We start from the raw sequence: 14,449 nt of genomic DNA on the forward strand, positions 1-14,449 counted from the left end.
TAATGTGTATATATACTTTAGGATTATATAAAGATAAAATAAAAAACTGTACCTCTAGGGGAAGATTGTATAAAGATAAAATAAAAAACTATATCTCTAGGGGAAGAGAGACATCTGTACACACATTTCATGGCAGCATTATTCACAATAGCCAAAAGACACACGGTACAACATGGGTGAACCTTGAAGACATTATGTTAAGTGAAATAAACCAGCGCAACAAGACAAATACTGTATGATTCTGCTTGCAGGAGGTATTTAGAGTAGTCAAACTCAGAAATAGAAAGTAAAATGGTGGTTGCCAGCATCTTGGAAGGAGGGGAAAACAGGGAGTTATAAATGGGTGTAGAGTTTGAGTTATGGAAAGAGTTCTTGGAGGCTGGGAGCGGTGGCTCAAGCCTGTAATCCCAGCACTTTGGGAGGCCGAGACAGGTGGATCACGAGGTCAGGAGATCGAGACCATCCTGGTTAACACAGTGAAACCCCGTCTCTACTAAAAAATACAAAAAACTAGCCGGGCGAAGTGGCGGGCACCTGTAGTCCCAGCTACTTGGGAGGCTGAGGCAGGAGAATGGCGTAAACCCGGGAGGCGGAGCTTGCAGTGAGCTGAGATCTGGCCACTGCACTCCAGCCTGGGTGACAGAGCTAGACTCCGCCTCAAAAAAAAAAAAGAAAAAAAGAAAGAAAAGAAAAGAGTTCTTGGAGACAAATCACAGAAGTGTGAATACACTTAGTACTGAACTGCACACTTAACAGAGGTAGTGATGGGAAATTGCATGCCATGTGTATTTTACCATGATTTTGAAAAGAAAAAAGGAACTTAAGGGAACTAAGAATATGAGATTCAGGAAACTGATTCCCTGTGGTAGGGGGAAGTAATAGGGAGTTGGGAATATGGGACAGTGGTGTGTCACCAGCTGCAAGTTGTCAAGGTCCTAACTAATTTTGCATAGTGAGTTTCCTTTAAAAATAGTGCTTATTGTATTTTTAAAATAAACAGACATATTAAAATGCTCCTGCATTTTACCAATGGGAGAGTGTGTCATGAACCAGGGATAAGATCGATCCAATTATCTACACCTGAAGGGAAAGATATTCAACCTCAAAATTACCTGTAGGAAATGATAAACTGTTTTAAAATTTACAGTAAGGATGTAAACATCTCTCCTGACATTTTCCTTTTGTCATTTTCATGAAGTCCTGACTTAAAGAACCCTTCTTTAAATTACTGCAGATAGAAGGTACACATAGAAAACTGAACCAGGAAGATTCCCATCTGGCAATTTTAGTCACATTTAGTCATATTTCTCCACCCAAGAGAAACAAAGAGAAGCTTGTCCCTTCAGAAAGCTATGATTTTTTTAAAAAAAATTCAACAAAATACTAATTTATTAAATAATACAAGTGACAATTTGGTTGCAAGTTGGCAGCTCAAAATTTCTAATTTTTAATATGATTGATCCATAATGTGATAATTGACTTATTCTGGTTCAGATTTGTTATCAGATGTTGATTTAACAAGGTTTTGTTCAGGTCTGTTTATGTCATGGGGTCACAAAATATGTTTTAGAGCTGAAAGTAACTATAGAGATTATCTTGTCCAGAGATAGCAAATTCTTGGCACACTTGCCTCTAGTCCCCAAACCCATGCTCATGGCAGACATTGCTAATCAATAGCAGGATGTTTCCCTCACAAGCCTGGTCTACCTCAGAATCCTTTCTACACAGATTTCCAAGCAGCCACTTGGTCCCAGTCCATGATTTGAATCCTATTTGGCATCCCTTAATCTAGTCCAACTGTCTGCTTGTACAGATGGAGAAACACAGTAAGGAGGTGAATTATGCAAAGTCACACAGGAGACAAAACTCATTCACATTTTCTGAGCTCCAGTCCAGTGCCTTTCTCATTACCTTTGAGGCGTCCCTTCCTTTGTGTCTCTGATATAAACCAGGCACTCTTGTCATCACAGGAATCCCAGGCTCTGCTGATTCAATGAGCTGAATCCAACTCACAATATGCAGCTCCACTCATGGATGTTTTTCATTCTGGGATTGTAGGCCTCTCTCTTCCTCTCTGTCCTTTCAGCTGCTACTCACACTGGTGGTGACGGCTTCCACAGAGGAGAGCGCATCCTCCTTATCTTCTGTGAACCTCCTCTTGCATCTCCCCAAAGTGCTTTACAAGCAAACTACAGCACTGCCAGCTTTGGGGTGGCCATAACTCATTTTATGCTGGCCACTGAGCTCCCCTCCATGGTTGCATTGTTGACATGGAGCAGATTCTGCTTCATTGCCTGAAATGATTCCCCCTCCAAAACCACCACTCCACCTGCATACACAAATGACTGAAGATTTCTTTCTCCGAGAAAACCTACAAACTCCAAATTGTTAGATAAATGAAATGGAGACCAAATTGCAAAAGCAGGTAATTGGCTGTGATCCATGTGAAATAGCTGTGGAAACAAAACTGAAGACCATCTAGTGCCTTCTGAAATTGGCCTTAATTAAGATGCTTTTACGAAGCTGGGAAAAGGCAGGCAGCAGCTCAGGATCTTTAGTGCCACAAAATAATGGAAAGGCCTTTATCCTCTGAAAGGGATACCAGGAGCAGGCAGGGCATTATCCTCTTCTTTGAACCATGAGAGGACATTTTACAACCTCTGCCAAGATGCCTCGGTTCAAATTAAAATTCAAGTGGTTTTGCCAGTCCCTCCTCCAAGTGAGAGGTACATACCTCCTCTTAAAGCCATAGGAAAGGCATTGGAGAGAACTGGCTGTCTTCTCATTTTGGACATGAGAAAGTGGGGCACAGATCAGACAAGAACTGGCCATAAGTCACACCTGGGGACTCAAAGCTTAAAGTCAGAGCTCTGTATCATAACGAGTGGCCCTTGCTTGAGTGCCTGGGAAAGGGATGTACCAAACAGAGCAAAGAAACCTGCAACTGATGGCAGCCTCCTGGGGGAACACACTGCTGCTGGTGGCAAAAGAACAGCAAGGGGCCTCGCAATCAGAGGTGAGAGAGGACAGACCAGCACTGAAACTGATGAGTCAACTGTGTTAGCATGGTGCTGTTGCATTGCAGATATTCTCTCTTTTAGTTATCTCAACAAATCTGGGTGATTAAACCCATTTCATGGATGAGAACATGGAGGCTCAGAGACAGTAACTTGTCTAAAGTGGTCTCATTACAAGTTAGCTGTGCAGGCTGGGTACAGTGGCTCATGCCTATAATCCCAAAACTTTGGGAGGCCAAGGCAGGAGGATCACCTGTGGTCAGGAATGTGAGACCAGCCTGGCCAACATGGTGAAACCCTGTCTCCACTAAAAATACAAATATTAGCCAGGCATGGTGGTGGATACCTGTAATCCTAGCTGCTCGAGAGGCTGAGACAGGAGAATAGCTTGAACCCAGGAGGCAGACGTTGCAGTGATCTGAGATCATGTCACTGCACTCCAGCCTGGATAACAGAGCAAGACTCCATCTCAAAAAAAAAAAAAAAAAAAAAAAAAGATTCAAAAGCATTAGAAACCAAATAAATGTAATGAAAACAGTGAGATTTTCTGCTTACAGACCAGCAAAGAGGACAAATGGAAGGGGGAAACTGCAGCTCTGCCACTGTTATTGGGAGTATAAACTGAACCAATTTTTCTGCAGGATAATTTTAAAATTTCTATTAAAAACCCTAAAACTGTTTTATGTTATTTTCCTCCAGAAATTCTACTTCTTTGAATTCATTCCAAAAATGCTTGCTCTAATCCATTAAAAAATATATGTAAGAAAATTTACTTCTGGGGTGGCAATGATTAAGTTAATATACATCAATCTATTAAAAATGATGCCAAAGATAGATTTGCTGCCATAGTGACAAAAGATAGTGACAAAAGACTATATAACAATTCTACTTTTTAAAATGTTTATATGCATGAAAAAGTATAAAAAGCAACAAACCAGAATGTTTTGAGTGGCAAAATTAGAGACTTTTCTTCATATTTGTCTTCCAAATTATTACAAAAAGAATATGATTTTCTTTATAATCAGGGAGACATATTATTTTCATTTATTTATATTTAAATTTCTTTTCTTTTCCTTATTTTTTCTCATGTATGTATCACATGTAGTCTAGAGAGCTTGAATCCCTGCCTCTTGAGGTAAATCAGCCCATTTCTGTCTCTATAAATTTGCCTTTTTTGGACATTTCAAGTCAATGGAATTATACAGCATGTGGTCTTGTGTCTGGCTTTTTTACTTAGCTAATGTTTTTGAGGTTGGTTCATGACATATTGTAGCTGGACGAGCCACAGACAAAACTCCTCAGGCACTGGGTTAAAGAAGGAAGGAGCTTTATTCAGCTGGGAGCTTCAGCAGACTTGCATCTCAAAAGCTGAGCTGCCCAAGCGAGCACTGCCTGTCCGTTTTAAGGGTTTACAACTCTAAGGGTGTCTGCGTGAGAGGGTCATAATTGATTGAGCAAGCAAGGGGTACATGACCAGGGACTGCATGCACCAGTAATTGGAATGGAACAGAACAGGACAGGGATTTTCACAATGCTTTTCCATACAATGTCTGGAATCTATAGATAACACAAGCAGTTTGGTGAGGGATTGATTTTTAACTATCAGGCCCAGGGCACATGCTGGGCTATCTGCCTGTGGATTTCATTTCTGCCTTTTAGTTTTCACTTCTTCTTTCTTTGGAGGCAGAAATTGGGCATAAGACAATATGAGAGGTGGTCTCCTCCCTTATTCCCCTCTTTGAGAACTTCACTCATTAGTGAGAGTTCTCACTTTTATCCTCACTACCTATGTCTTCTAGTAGGACAAATCGATAGTGATTTGTATAGTACACTTTTGCTGAAGCATTTTGGTGAACTAAAGTAGTGATGAAGGTTTTTATCATTTGAAGGAGTACAGGTAGCAAACAAGGGAGTAGTAAGCAGGTTCCTATTACTATTATAATTTCTATTATAAGAGTTTTAAATCCTCCTAGCACCAGAAATCATTTTCTAAACATGGCCCCAGGATTAAATCCATGTCACACTTGCATGGGCACAGGTACCAATGTTGTCATATCTTTATGTCTTCAACTACTTGCCCTTGAACATCTATGTGTAGACAGGAATTGGTAAGGTTGAATTTCCTACAGACCCCTCCCTCAGTGCTAGCAAGTAGTTGAGAGCCAATCTATTTTGATAGATAGCATTTCTCATCTTAGTTTCTTGGCAGGCCAGAATAGTCAAGGTTCTGCCGGTTTTATTAGTGATTATTTCTCTTTTTTTCTTTTTTCTTTTGTCTTTTTTTTTTCTTTTTTTTTTCTTTTTTTTTTTTTTTTTGAGATGGAGTCTCGCTCTGTCACCCAGGCTGGAGTGCACTGGCACATCTCAGTTCACTGCAACCTCTACCTCCTGGGTTCATGCCATTCTCCTGCCTCAGCCTCCTAAGTAGCTGGTACCACAGGTGCCCACCACCACACCTGGCTATTTTTTTGTGTTTTTAGTAGAGACAGGGTTTCATGGTGTCAGCCAGAATGGTCTCAATCTCCTGACCTTGTGATCCACCTGTCTCAGCCTCCCAAAGTGCTGGGATTACAGGTGTGAGCCACTGCACCCAGCCTCTAAGACAACTTGTAACTGTATGATTTGGTTGAGCATGTAAATGGGGGTCTGGTGTCCCCTCGAGCTGTCTTGTGCCCAAGTAGCAGGCTCACAGTATTGTATGATTTTTTTAGGGGACCATTTATCGTCTTTCCGATTACCTATAGCTTTGTTTGTTTGTTTGTTTGTTTGTTTGTTTGTTTGTGTTTGTTTGCAGGAAGCATAGATAGGGAAGCCCAGGAGTTCACCTGTTTTTATGGGCAGTAGGAAGAAGGATGGTTTAATAGTGCCAGTAACACAACTACCTGCCCACTGGTAGGGTAATTTGGCATAAACTCTATGCCTGCATATTCAGTATAATCCAGTGGGGGCTGTCCAGTCCTGGTGGGACTCTGGGTAGGTCCACACAGTTTGCAACTTTGAGAATTTACTAAATGGATTCTTTTTACTATGGCCTAGACCCCACCAGATGACTGTTTTTAATTTTATGTTAAAAACTGTGACCATGGGGGGCTCAGATGGGTTATAACACACATCAGGCTGGTCATTTCCTGGGCTACATACCTTGTACTGGGTGGCATTATACAAACAAGTCCCTTTTAGAGTTCCAGCACATTTATAATAACTGTAGAAGAAAAAGAAAATTTTAACTTTTTGCCCTACCTTAGTGACCTGATGTATACACTGGGAACAGTCCTTAGTTTGAGGAAGGTCAGTTGAAGTCCCTACTGTACAAGTCCAAAATTTAAGGAAAATAAGTCCCATGGTGAGTATCCTCGTGCTTTGGCCATGCATGGACCAGTCAGCTTCTGGGTGTGACTGGAGCAGGGCTTATCATCTTCTTCAGAGTCACTTTGCAGAGATTGTTTGGGCTTGGTCTCACCTCCTAGGTCTCAGGTGCTGTGGGTTTCACGCAGCTGTGGTGGATCCAGGCTGGGATTCCTTTTACTTTTACAGCTGTGGGAGTGGTCAAGACAATGGTCTGGGGTCCTTTTCATTGTGGCTGCAAGGGGGCTATGTTCTAATCTTTGATGTACACCTGATCACCTTTGCTGTCCTCTGTAACAAGTCAGCCACAAACATCAGCCCATTGTCTGAACCAATTCATAAGGGCTGTCCAAATCTAGGGATGAGATCTCCATGTTTGGGCATCTGGGTGAAGTCTACTTGGAGATCTTTAAAGGGGGCTGTTATATAAGCCTGTATGCCAGGCAGGACAGTTGGACCTTGCCTAGCATTGTGCTGCTGGGAGATGACACACTGCTGTGCCACTGTTTTGGCAAGGGCTGACAGACACAAGATGTAGAAGTACCAGCTTAATTTTTCAAGTGACTCTTGGCCTAGGTGGGTGGTCTCATGCACAGCCAGTATGACTGCAGCTCCTAGCAGTTGTGACACAGCTATTCTTCCATCCAATAACCAGATCCATCCTTCTTCTAATACCTGCCCTCCCTCTGGTTGATGAAATGCCGGGGTGAAAGGGATAGCCAATTGGACTAAAGCACAAGTGCCATTCCAATTATTTGGTTGGCAGTGTCCAGTAAAGGTCCACCACAATACCACCACACATCCGCTCAGGGATGAACAAGGGCTGACTTATTGGTAAGCTCTTGAAAATTCTTAAGCTCACTGCATCCCTTCAGGTCTCCAAGAAACACTAAATTTCCTTCCTGTCTTGACAGACATGAAGTGAACTTAGTGTTGGGAGACAGGAGCTGGATGGCCCTCAGGGGCTGACCCGCAGGGTGTCATACTTTGGGATATAGTAGAGAGGGAGATTAGCACAACTTATTACTCCAGGCTGTAGAATCCTGGAAAAGAGCTACCATGCAGTCCATGCCTGGTCGACTGAAGGACCACCTTAGTGGAAAGGGGATAATCTGGGTCTCTGGGCTGCCACGCACACAAGCATAACAATTGCTTTCATTTAACATGCGGAAGGAATATTTGATCCATTCCAACCAGGCATTTACATCTTGATATCCTGTCTTAATTGTCAAGGTTTGTTTTAAGTCTTTAACAACTATGATACTCTAGTAAAATGAACGTATGGTTTTAGGAAATTACAAAAACCAGTTGGGGCAGTCCATCCTTGCTCTTTAGTGGTCACAGAACATTGGACCAACTGCAGAATAAAAGCTCTACTTTGGGGGTGGGCAAGACTCCTGGCTGACACTGGGGTCTTTATCAAAATGTCCTCAGATTAAATGGTCCTAATTTACTAATGCCTAGTCTGAGGAGAGTCAGGAGGGACAGAAGTACTTTTCTGAATTAGAGAGCTGTCTTTGACTTGGCCAGTCCCCAGAGGTTATAACAAGGCAAGCATTAAATGCAATAGTTTGGGGTGAAATTGACTTGGTTATGTTAATAACTACATGGTCAGCAATAGAGCAAGGAAAGAGGAAAGAGTAATAGAATAAATAAAAGAGTTAAATTTTTCTTAGCTTTAGTTTGGTAGGGTTTTCCCCTGGAGCTATGGCCCACGACTCTAGAGGGAGTGGTGCTTTCTTGACTCAGGTGTGATGAGTCCATCCCTTTTCTGTATGAACAGCAGTCTCGGTGGTTAGGAGCACAAGGTAGGGTCCTTCCCAGGCTGGCTTGAGTTGTCCTTCTTTCCACCCTTTGATGAGAACATGATCTTCAGGCTGGTGCTGGTTTACCGGAAATTTTAGATGTGGTATATGTCCTAAAAGACTTTTAGTTTTGAGGGAAAGGAAAGTGGAAGATAAACCAAGTATATAATTTTTAAGAAATTGACCTTTTGTTTTAAATGTGGGGGCATCAGCAGTGGACTTTATAGTCCTTGGTGCCTTCTTACTGAGGAATTTTGCTTAGTACTTATTTTTGTTAGTTTTTAGAGCAGAGAAAGCCAAATACCATTTATATTTGGCAATGCTTTCTGTATGATTTTTATACCTGATGAGCTAAATTTCACCTTTATATTAGTGTGTTATTAATGTTAAACTTAATTTTAATAAAACTTAGTAGACATATTTATTCAATTTTTAATGTCTGACCATAAGGTAAGATTTTTATAGACTCTTTTTAACCTTTTATAATTTTTGTTAAAGAACAGGTTAGTGCCTTAAGAAAAACCCGTTGTGTTTTTACTTTAAGGTCCAGCTCACAGAAAAACTGGATGATGCCCCTTTAACTTTAGCTAATATGTTTACACACAGAATTTTCTTTGCCACTAACATTTTAAAACATACCTAGACCTTCAAAACAAAAAATTTTTTAACCTTTTAATGTAGGTAAAATCCACATTCTTATGCCTCCTTATAATCCTTTTACCAGAAGTATATTTTACTTTCCTTAAACATCTTGCACATAAACTGTTTTTTCAATAGTTTTGCATTCAGGAGGCCTAATTACTTTTAAATTATACAACATTTCTTGCATAAATTCTTTTTTCATGACTTTTGCAGACAATTCTTTGACATGTCTGAACTTTCTGACTTACTATAAACATTTCTTTCTTTAAAAAACCAGTTAATTTATTTCAGGACAAGAATTTACCATATAATATTCTTTCTACATAAATTCTGCGCCCTTTTTTTTCCTTTTTTTTTTTTTCAAAGATGATACCCACTCTTTTCCAAAGTGAACTTCCTTTATGTCTGTGGACTAGACTGTCTAAGGCCACAAGATTAGAAGTTACTATAATACATGTTACACTGTTAACTTTTAGCAAACTTTACCTTTGTTGAAAGTCTTGTAAGTTTGGGATTTCAGTTTTCCTTTACTATTAATAAGACTTTGTTTAGTCCAAACTAACTTAGAATTTGTATAGATGGCTTTTTTTTTTTTCCTGCAATTACCCAGGAGGAACCATCTCTCATCCTGTGTTGAAGGGAGTTCCTCCTAGGTCTGGTTGGACCTTTGTATGGTAATTAAGATTTAGATCCCCTGTTAGGAAACCTGTGGGGTTAAGGGAATTTTCAGTGGTCAATGTTAAATCATGTTTTTTGTTTGTTTGTTTTGTTTTTTTAACAGAGTAGCCCTATACTTTAAGATTTTTAAGTTAGTAAGCTACATTTTTGCCTTTTTTTTTTTTTTAACTTAGGTTTCTTCTGAACTGGTGAGGTGTGCTCACAGTGAGGTTTCCTCTAAAACTTATTTTTCTACTTTCTTCTGTTAGCAAAGCAGTTGCTGCTACACATTGAATGCATTTGGGCCATCTGCAGGATACTGGGTTAAGGATTTTTTGACAGGAAGGCTATGGGTTATCAGTGGCCTCAGTGCTTTCAGGGTATGCCCTTATTTACACTGACAACAAAGTGGTATTGGAGTGTTATAGGGTAACAGAGAATACCTTTAATTATCAATTATAGGTTTTAAATTTACCTTGACTTTTAAAGGAATAGGGTACACTTTTTTTTTAACTACTTGTATATCTCTCTCTTTCTCTCTTTCTTTCTCTCTTTGACTTTCTGTCTCTGTCTCTGACTTTCCTTTTGCCTCTGTCTCTTCCTCTCTCTATGCCTCTCTCTCTTTCTCCCCCTCTCTCTCCTTGACTCCCTCTTTGTCTCTCTGTCTCTTACTCTCTCTCTTTACCTCTTTTCCACTCTGTCTCTTTCCTCTCTCTCTCTCTCTCTCTCTCTCTCTCTCTCTGCTGGTCTTTCTTTGCCTCTTCCAGCTGCTTATGCTGCTGATCTCTCAACCACTGTTGGGGGCATCTAAAAGCAGCTGTAACCGCGTGTCTATGTATGGGAACTGATCTGGCTTCCTGGCTTACAGGTTACCTTGTGCTATACCTTTGAAACAAGGGACCTGTCCAGGCTTCCTTCTGATGGCCAACCCATGTCTAATGCTGGCCAGTCTATTTCACAAAAAGTTCTAAATTTTCCTGGTGTCATAGTAACACCATAATCTCCCTTAAATCCTTTCTTGAAATTTTTCAATATAGTTCCTAGTGGGGTGGGTTTACTTTGTGCCTGACCCATGCTTCCTTGAGACAAAATACCACACTCACACCACAAAATAAAGAATGGGCAAAAAGGGAACACACACAATTTTACAGTTTACACCAAACCAGGCTTAAAACCAAAATCAGAGTATCAACAAATCCAAGCCAGGTCAAAACCAAAGTATCAAGCAATCCAAGTCAAGTCAAAAACAAAAACCAAAGTGCTGGTACAGGCATGCTGTGGGTGATCAGGTCACACTTCCACTCAAAAGGAGTGGGCAAGTTTTACCAAGTTTCAGATGTCTGGACTCCAAGTGCCAGTTCCTTCCCAGTGTTCAGCCACTATGTTGATCCTCCACAGGGGCCTGTCACATGCTGCTCTGGTGAGGCGTCCTTCTGGGTCAATTGCCTACCTGGCAGCACTCTTTGGATCTGCCTTATTCAGGCCGGTTGGAGTCCCCCACAGTGGTGCTCCACAGGGCAGGCCTAAGTCACCTAAGGGGCTGCCTCGACAGTCCACCAATCACCTTGCTTCCCGGTCAGGGAACCAAGAAATGTAGCAGGACTAGCAGCAGACAAAACTCCTCAGACACTGGGTTAAAGAAGGAAGGAGCTTTATTCAGCTGGGAGCTTCGGCAGACTTGCATCTGAAAAGCCAAGTTCCCTGAGTGAGCAATTCCTGTCCCTTTTAAGGGCTTACAACTCTAAGGGGGTCTGTGTGAGAGGGTTGCGATAGATTGAGCAAACAATCCCCCCAGACTGGACCAGGGAATCTCTTGGTTTTCTAGAGTATCCTATCTCCATTTACAAAGCTGAACAGTATTAAAGACCCTGCTGCCTTTGTTAGGCAGATTTGGAGGGGAGGCCCAACAGCAAGGGTGGAGAGGAAAAAGAGAGGGGAGCTTGTGGAACAGGAAGCCCCCCAGGGTCCATGCATGGCTCCCAGTTGTTGAGGATGCTGTGGATGGGGAAGTGCTGATGGTGTCCTGAGGCAGCCTAGCACCTCCATTGGGCCCAGAAGGTCTTGACTTTGGACCCTTACCCATGTTCCAGAAGTGTTTAAAAGCTGTGTTGTTGTTGTTGTTGTTGTTATTTTCCTAAATAATTATTTGGTAGTTATTAATCTTTCTTTGGGAGAGAGACAGGGCTTTAAAACTGAAGAACACAATGTTCATGAAAATATCAAAAATGGAAAAATGTTACTTTGTAAACAATTTGCTATACAAACCAAATGGCAGTTGTTGAGAATCTCAATAAAACGTTAAATGCATTTGCTGCTTTTAGAAGAAATAAAGAAATAAATGCATTTGCTGGCAGTGGTACCATTTGCCTAAGGTTGGGTCGCTGTGTCATCATACTGTGGTGGGGGGTATACTGTAGTGTATTTGTGTGAAACTTCTCATCTCAGGCTGGATCATAATCTTAGCTGCAGTTTTCCTTCCAAATAGGTTACAAAGTAGTAAAACATGGGCTTGGAAGTGACAAACCTAAGTGAATCATTCAGCTTTAAAAAAAAATCCAATAAAACTAACTGTTAATAATCCTGAGGTTGGTTTTTGAAACAATAGATACAATTATTTACTCTAAGCATCTGGTTATGATTTTGAATCAGTAATACATACTGTCTCCACCTTTTTTTTTTTTAAGTGGAAACAGAGGTTTCATCCAGAAAACTCCAAACCCCAAAACAGTGAATTATTATTATTTTTGTTTTTTTAGACAGGGTGTCACTCTGTCACCCAGGCTGGAGTGGAGTGGTGGATCTCAGCTCACTGCAGCCTCAACCTCCCACCTCATGAGTAGCTTGGACCACAGGCACCACTGCGCCTGGCTAATTTATTGTATTTTTTGTACAGATGGGGTTTTGCCATGTCACCCAGGGTGGTCTCAAACTTCTAGGCTCAAGCGGTTCACCCACTTTAGCCTTCCACAGTGCTGTGACTCAGGCATGAGCCACTGTGTCTAGCCTGCAGTAACGTTTTAAAACATAAGTTCAAGCATCTCTTCTTTACTCCTTTAATTGGAGGTATGTCTTCTCTCATTGTCCTCATCTTTGGTGTTTCCCCAGAGTTCACTGCTGACTGGATGTACAACATATATTTCAAAGTCAAGGGTGGGTGCGGTGGCTCATGCCTATAATCCCAGTGCTTTGGGAGTCAGGTCAGGCAGATTGCTCAAGACCAGCCTGGGCAATGTGGCGAAATCCTGCTTGTATTAAAAATACAAGAAAATGAGTGTTTCTGGGAGCACTGCATGGAGTTGGTGTTGCTACTTTTGGCATGGTGGCCTTTTCCGACCTGGCTGAGCCAATCCTGTCACTGAACCTGCAGGAAGATGCCAAGTTTCAAAAAGACATGGCACAGGTTCACAAGCAGATAACCTGGGAAAACAAACAAGAACAACTTATTCCTGGAGTAGGGCATGTGCACCACCTACCTAACCTACTGAACGAAATCCAGATCCTATTCTATTTCTCCCAGTGTGGCACTGTTACAAGGTTCAGACTATCCAGAAAGAAAAGGACTGGAAATAGCAAAGGCTATGCAAGTGTGGAGTGTGAGTCTGAGGATATTGCCAAGATAGTTGCTGAAATGATGAACAACTACCTGTTTGGTGAAAGACTCTCGGAGTGTCATTTTATGCCACCTGAGAAAGTCAGAAAGAACTCTTTAAAGACTGGGATATTCCATTTAAGCAGCCATCATATCCATCAGTGAAGCATATAATCAGAATCAGCACTTACACAAAAGCTGCAGATGGAGGGGCGATTTAAAAGAAAGAAAGATTACTCAGGAAGAACTAGCTTGAAAAGGAATTCATTATGATTTTCCTCCTTTGAATTTACAGAAAATGGAAAGTATTTCAAAAACAAATCATCGGATGTCTACAAAAGGCCAGGTTTTATGTAAGAAGAAGAAGAAGTTTTAGGCACTCCTGACTCTCCTGAGAAGACTGCGGATACCCAGGGCCCCACACCAGTTTGCACATCAACATTTTTGGAGAGAGGAAAATCTGAAGTGGCTGTAATGAATAATGATGATGAAGATAATGAAATAGTTTTCTAAAAGCCCATATCCTGTGTAAAAGAAAAAATACAAGAGACTCAAACACCTATACATTCACAGAAAAAAAGATGAAGAAAAAGCATTCAGTGATTTTCAATGTATAATATGTAAGATTTCTTCTGAAAAATATAATATTTTTATGAGGCAAATACAAAAAATTAGCTGGGTGTGGTGGCTCATGACTGTAGTCCCAACTACTTGGGAGGCTGAAGTGGGAGGATTACCTGAGCCCAAGAAGTTGAAGCTACAGTGAGCCGTGATTGCGCCACTGCACTCCAGCCAAGTAAACTTACATTTATCTTAGCCTATTCTGGCTGGCTTAAGAGGGATTTGTATTAAGAACACAATAGGCAATCTCACAGACGTCTAAATACAGAACTCAACATATGATCACACCATAGAAGGACTGGGCTGGGAGGTTATTTTTCTCTCCTGCATGCCTTTCTCTGGACCTGTGCTCCATGCTTGTGCTTTGCTCTGCCAATGGACGTTTGGCACATGCTCCAGGCTCCTCCAGCCTCTCAGGCTTTGGCTTGCCCTGGCAGTAGCCCTGGTCCCAGTGTTACTGGACCTTTCCATACAGATGTTCCTCTGCAAAACATCTATCGAACACTCTCTGGGTCATTTCCAATGAGAGGATAGAGAATCTGATCTGCCTAGCAGTGGGGGTGGGAGTTCCATAGTTGTCCCTGGATGTGTAGTGCTGCCCTTTCCAGAGACTCGAGGAGGGGCCGGATATCCAAAAACAGGGTGTGGCAGGGGGGCATCAGTAATACAGTCTACTTCAACAAGAAAGTATGACGTAGAGGCGGTGACTCATGCCTGTAATCCCAGCACTTTAGGAGGCCGAGGAAGGCTGATTACTTGAACTCAGGAGTTTG

General features: G+C 41.5%; 1 pseudogene; it reads left to right on the forward strand.

The window, feature by feature from the left end:
• Positions 1-12,782: 12,782 nt before the first annotated feature.
• Positions 12,783-13,640, forward strand: LOC105553199 (annotated as a pseudogene).
• Positions 13,641-14,449: the final 809 nt, after the last annotated feature.

The sequence above is a fragment of the Mandrillus leucophaeus genome, unplaced genomic scaffold, assembly GCF_000951045.1.
Source record: "Mandrillus leucophaeus isolate KB7577 unplaced genomic scaffold, Mleu.le_1.0 Scaffold1164, whole genome shotgun sequence".
Lineage (NCBI taxonomy): Eukaryota > Metazoa > Chordata > Mammalia > Primates > Cercopithecidae > Mandrillus > Mandrillus leucophaeus.